Source organism: Aotus nancymaae, unplaced genomic scaffold (genome assembly GCF_030222135.1).
Source record: "Aotus nancymaae isolate 86718 unplaced genomic scaffold, 86718_ANA_hifiasm-v0.15.2.pri h1tg000009l, whole genome shotgun sequence".
NCBI classification, from domain to species: Eukaryota; Metazoa; Chordata; class Mammalia; order Primates; family Aotidae; genus Aotus; species Aotus nancymaae.
In genome coordinates, this window is record NW_026988420.1 from 1,417,699 (window position 1) to 1,424,093 (window position 6,395).

The window sequence follows — 6,395 nt, forward strand, 5'->3', positions numbered from 1 at the left end:
TAAATAGCTTTTATTATTTTGAGGTATGTTCCATCGATACCTAGTTTATTGAGAGTTTTTAGCATAAAGAGCTGTTGAATTTTGTCGAAGGCCTTCTCTGCATCAATTGAGATAATCATGTGGTTTTTGTCTTTGGTTCTGTTTATGTGGTGAATTACATTTATAGACTTGCATATATTGAACCAGCCTTGCATCCCCGGGATGAATCCTACTTGATCATGGTGGATAAGCTTTTTGATGTGCTGTTGCAATCGGCTTGCCAGTATTTTATTGAAGATTTTTGCATCTATGTTCATCATGGATATTGGCCTGTAATTTTCTTTTCTTGTTGAGTCTCTGCCGGGTTTTGGTATTAGGATGATGTTGGTCTCATAAAATGATTTGGGAAGGATTCCTTCTTTTTGTATTATTTGAAATAGTTTCAGTAGGAATGGTACCAGTTCCTCTTTGTATGTCTGGTAGAATTCGGCTGTGAACCCATCTGGACCTGGGCTTTTCTTGGGTGGTAGGCTCTTAATTGCTGCCTCGACTTCAGACCTTGTTATTGGTCTATTCAGGGTTTCGACTTCTTCCTGGTTTAGGCTTGGGAGGAGGCAACTGTCCAGGAATTTATCCATTTCTTCCAGGTTTTCTAGTTTATGTGCATAGAGTTGTTTGTAATAATCTCTGATGATGGTTTGAATTTCTCTGGCATCTGTGATGATATCCCCTTTATCATTTTTTACTGCATCTATTTGGTTATTCTCTCTTTTCTTTTTTATTAGTCTGGCTAGTGGTCTGTCTATTTTGTTGATCTTTTCAAAAAACCAGCTCCTGGATTTATTGATTTTTTGAAGGGTTTTTCGTGTCTCTATCTCCTTCAATTCTGCTTTGATCTTAGTTATTTCTTGTCTTCTGCTAGGTTTTGAGTTTTTTTGATCTTGCTCCTCTAGCTCTTTCAATTTTGACGATAGAGTGTCAATTTTAGATCTCTCCTTTCTTCTCATGTGGGCACCTATTGCTATATATTTTCCTCTAGAGACTGCTTTAAATGTGTCCCAGAGATTCTGGTATGTGGTGTCTTCGTTCTCGTTGGTTTTGAAGAACATCTTTATTTCTGCCTTCATTTCAGTGTTTATCCAGTCAACATTCAGGAGAAAGTTGTTCAATTTCCATGAGGCTGTGCGGTTCTGGGTTGGCTTCTGAATTCTGAGTTCTAACTTGATTGCACTGTGGTCTGAGAGACCGTTTGTTATGGTTTCCGTTCTTTTGCATTTGCTGAGGAGTGATTTACTTCCAATTATGTGGTCGATTTTAGAGTACGTGTGATGTGGTGCTGAGAAGAATGTATATTCTGTGGATTTGGGGTAGAGAGTTCTGTAAATGTCTATTAGGTTTGCTTGGTCCAGGTCTGAGTTCAAGTCCTGGATATCCTTGTTAATTTTCTGTCTCGTTGATCTGTCTAATATTGACAATGGGGTGTTGAAGTCTCCCACTATTATTGTGTGGGAGTCTAGGTCTCTTTGTAAGTCTTTAAGAACTTGCCTTATGTATCTAGGTGCTCCTGTATTAGGTGCATATATATTTAGGATCGTTAGCTCTTCTTGTTGCATTGATCCTTTTACTATTATGTAATGTCCTTCTTTGTCTCTTTTGATCTTTGTTGCTTTAAAGTCTATTTTATCAGAGATGAGAATTGCAACTCCTGCTTTTTTTTGTTCTCCATTTGCTTGGTAAATCTTCCTCCATCCCTTTATTTTGAGCCTTTGTGTATCCTTGCTTGTGAGGTGGGTTTCCTGGATACAGCACACTGATGGGTTTTGGCTTTTTATCCGATTTGCCAATCTGTGTCTTTTGATTGGGGCATTTAGTCCGTTTACATTTAGGGTTAATATTGTTATGTGTGAATTTGATCCTGTCATTTTGATGCTAGCTGGCTGTTTTTCCCATTGGTTGATGCAGATTCTTCATTGTGTTGATGCTCTTTACCATTTCGTGCATTTTTGGAGTGGCTGGTACTGGTTGTTTTTTTCTATATGTAGTGCCTCCTTCAGGAGCTCTTGTAAAGCTGGTCTGGTGGTGATGAAATCTCTGAGTGCTTGCTTGTTCTCAAAGGATTTTATTTTTCCTTCACTTATGAAGCTTAGTTTGGCTGGATATGAAATTCTGGGTTGAAAGTTCTTTTCTTTAAGGATGTTGAATATCGGCCCCCACTCCCTTCTGGCCTGTAGGGTTTCTGCTGAGAGATCTGCTGTAAGTCTGATGGGCTTCCCTTTGTGGGTAACCCGACCTTTCTCTCTGGCTGCCCTTAGTATTTTCTCCTTCATTTCAACCCTGGCAAATCTGACGATTATGTGCCTTGGGGTTGCTCTTCTAGAGGAATATCTTTGTGGTGTTCTCTGTATTTCCTGGACTTGAATATTGGCCTGCCTTGCTAGGTTGGGGAAGTTTTCCTGGATAATATCCTGAAGAGTATTTTCCAGGTTGGATGTATTCTCTTCGTCACATTCAGGTACACCTATCAAACGTAGATTAGGTCTTTTCACATAGTCCCATATTTCTTGTTGACTCTGTTCATTCCTTTTTACCCTGTTTTCTCTAATCTTCCCTTCTCGTTTTATTTCATTGAGTTGATCTTCGACCTCTGATATCCTTTCTTCTGCTTGGTCAATTCGGCTGTTGAAACTTGTGCATGCTTCGTGAAGTTCTCGTGTTGTGTTTTTCAGCTCCATCAATTCGCTCATATTCCTCTCTAAGTTGTCCATTCTCGTTAACATTTCGTCAAGTCTTTTTTCAAGGTTCTTAGTTTCTTTGCATTGGGTTAGAACATGTTCTTTTAGCTCACGGAAGTTTCTTATTATCCACTTTCTGAAAGCTGATTCTGTCATTTCATCACGCTCATTCTCCATCCAGTCTTGTTCCCTTGCTGGTGAGGAGTTGTGCTCCCTTGTAGGAGGAGAGGTGTTCCGGTTTTGGGTGTTTTCATCCTTTTTGCGCTGGTTTCTTCCCATCTTTGTGGATTTATCCACCTATCGACTTTGTAGTTGCTGTCTTTCTGATTTTGGTAATTTTAAGTCTGTAGTAGCTGAACTCATAAACCCCCTTTTCTTCCCCCTAGGTGGTCTGTCCCAGGGAATTAGGGCGTTATGATTTTCCGCTGTTGCAATGGTTTTCCCTGCCCACAAGGTGGCAGCCTAGTCACACTCAGCCTGCAGAGGCTTCGTTGAGCTGCTGTGGGCAAATTGTCCTGGGAACTGCAGGGTGTTTCCCGGTGGGTGACGCCCCTCCTCCACAGAGCTGGACCGTCCCGTGTTCAGCCGTGTTTCCAGAGGCGTCCTCTTTGCCCAGGAAACTCTTGGGTTGAGTCCCTGCCTCAGCTCCCCTTGCTGGCCCAGAGGGGATCCGGTCTCGCTCACTCTGCACAAGGGGCCGCTGCTCCCTGCCTCGGGTGCAGGCAGAGCAGCCGCACCAGTCCAACCAGCGGCGCTGGCAACCCGTGGAGCTTCTCCACCTGTGAATCTCCTGGTCTGTGGGCAGTAAAAATCCACTGCCCTGTGAGCCGCTGCATTAGCCAAAGCAGCGGCTCTGAGATTCGTGGCGCGCCCTTGCCCGGGAGTGTCCTGGCTTGAATCCCTGCTTCAGCTCCCCTTGCTGGCTCAGAGGTGATTCAGTCTCTCTCGCTCTGTACGTGGATCCGCCACCCCCCACCTCAGGGCGTAGGCCGCTCCGCTCAAACCAGCGGCACTGGTGACCCGTGCAGCTCCTCCTCCTGTTAATCCCCTGGTCTGTGGTCAGTAAAAATCTGTCTGGAAATGCGGCGTCCACTCACCCTCTGCGCCTTCTTTCGGAGCTGCGATCCCGACTTCCTCCTAATCGGCCATCTTGAAAACCTCGAGTCTCCAGATTTTTTAATGACTGCCATTCTAACTGGCATGAGGTGGTATCTCAATGTGGTTTTGATTTGCATATCTCTGATGACCAGTGATGATGAGCATTTTTTCATGTTTGTTGGCCTCATATATGTCTTCTTTTGAAAAGTATCTGTTCATATCCTTTGCCCACTTTTGAATGAGGTTATTTGTTTTTTTCTTGTATATCTGTTTTAGTTCTTTGTAGATTCTGGATATTAGTCCTTTGTCAGATGGGTAGATTGTAAAAATTTTTTCCCATTCTGTTGGTTGCCAGTTTGCTCTAATGATGGTTTCTTTTGCTGTACAGAAGCTCTAAATTTTAATTAGATCCCATTTGTCTGTCTTGGCTTTTATTGCCATTGCTTTTGGTGTTTTAGTCATGAAGTCCTTGCCTATGCCTATGTCCTGGATGGTTTTGCCTACGTTTTCTTCTAGTGTTTTTATGGTGTTAGGTTTTATGTTTAAATCTTTAATCCATCTGGAGTTAATTTGACAGGTAGGGGTCCAGTTTCTGCTTTCTGCACATTGCTAGCCAGTTTTCGCAACACCGTTTATTAAACATGGAGTTCTTTCCCCAGTGCTTGTTTTTGCCGGGTTTGTCAAAGATCAGATGGTCGTAGATGTGTGGTGTTTCTTCTGGGGTCTCTGTTCTGTTCCACTGGTCTATGTCTCCGTTTTGGTGTTTTGGTTTTTACAGTACCATGGTGTTTTGATTACTGTAGCCTTGTAGTATAGTTTGAAGTCTGGCAGTGTGATGCCTCCAGCTTTGTTCTTTTTGCTTAGGATTGTCTTGGCTATGTGGGCTCTCTTGTGATTCCATATGAAGTTTAAAGTAGTTTTTTCCAGTTCTGTAAAGAAGGTCATTGGTAGCTTGATGGGGACAGCATTGAATCTATCGATTACTTTGGTCAGTATGCCCATTTTCACGATATTAATTCTTCCTAACCATGAGCATGGAATGTTTTTCCATCTGTTTGTGTCCTCTCTTATTTCCTTGAGCAGTGATTTGTAGTTCTCCTTGAAGAGGTCCTTCACATCCCTTGTTAGTTGTATTCCTAGGTATTTTATTCTCTTTGTAGCAATTGTGAATGGGAGTTCACTCTTAATTTGGCTCTCTGTTTGTCTGTTATTGGTATATAGGAATGCTTCTGATTTCTGCACATTGATTTTGTATCCTGAGACTTTGCCGAAGTTGCTTATCAGTTTGAGAAGATTTTGGACTGAGATGATGGAGTCTTCTAGATATACAATCATGTCATCTGCAAATAGAGACAGTTTGACTTCCTCCTTTCCTAATTGAATACTCTTTATTTCTTTTTCTTGCCTGATTGCTCTGGCTAGAACTTCCAATACTATATTGAATAGTAGTGGTGAGAGAGGGCATCCTTGTCTAATGCCTGATTTCAAAGGGAATTCTTCCAGCTTTTGCCCGTTCAGTATGATATTGGCTGTAGGTCTGTCATATATGGCTTTTATCATTTTATGATATGTTCCATCAATACCTAATTTATTGAGAGTTTTTAGCATGAAGAACTGTTGAATTTTATCAAAGGCCTTCTCTGCATCTATTGAGATAATTATGTGGTTTTTGTCTTTGGTTCAGTTTATGTGATGGATTACATTTAGGGATTTGGGTATGTTGATCCAGCCTTGCATCCCCGTGATGAAGCCGACTTGGTTGTGATGGATAAGCTTCTTGATGTGCTGTTGCAATCTGTTTGCCAGTATTTTGTTGAAGATTTTTGCATCGGCGTTCATCATGGATATTGACCTGAAGTTTTCTTTTTTAGTTGAGTCTCTGCCTGGCTTTGGTATCAGGATGATGTTGGTCTCATAAAGTGAGTTAGGGAGGATTTCCTCATTTTGTATTGTTTGATACAGTTTCAGAAGGAATGAAACCAGCTCCTCTTTGTACGTCTGGTAGAATTCGGCTGTGAATCCATCTGGACCTGGACTTTTTTTGGTTGGTAGGCTATTGATTGCTGCCTCTACTTCAGCCCTTGTTATTGGTCTATTCAGGGTTTCAGCTTCCTCCTGGTTTAGTTTTGGTAGAGTACAAGTGTTTAGGAATTTATCCATTTCTTCTTGATTTACTGGTTTATGTGAATAGAGCTGTTTGTAGTAATCTCTGATGGTAGTTTATATTTCTGTGGGATCAGTGGTGATATCCCCTTTTTCATTTTTTATTGCATCTATTTGATTCTTCTCCCTTTTCTTTTTTATTAATCTGGCTAGTGGTCTGTCTATTTTGTTGATCTTTTCAAAAAACCAGCTCCTGGATTTATCGATTTTTTGAAGGGTTTTTTTGTGTGTGTGTATCTCTAACTCCTTCAGTTCTGCTCTGATCTTTGTTATTTCTTGTCTTCTGCTAGCTTTTGAGTTTTTTTGATCTTGCTCCTCTAGCTCTTTCAATTTTGATGATAGGGTGTCAATTTTAGATTTTTCCTCTCTTCTCTGGTGGGCATTTATTGCTATAAATTTCCCTCTTGACACTGCTTTAAAGGT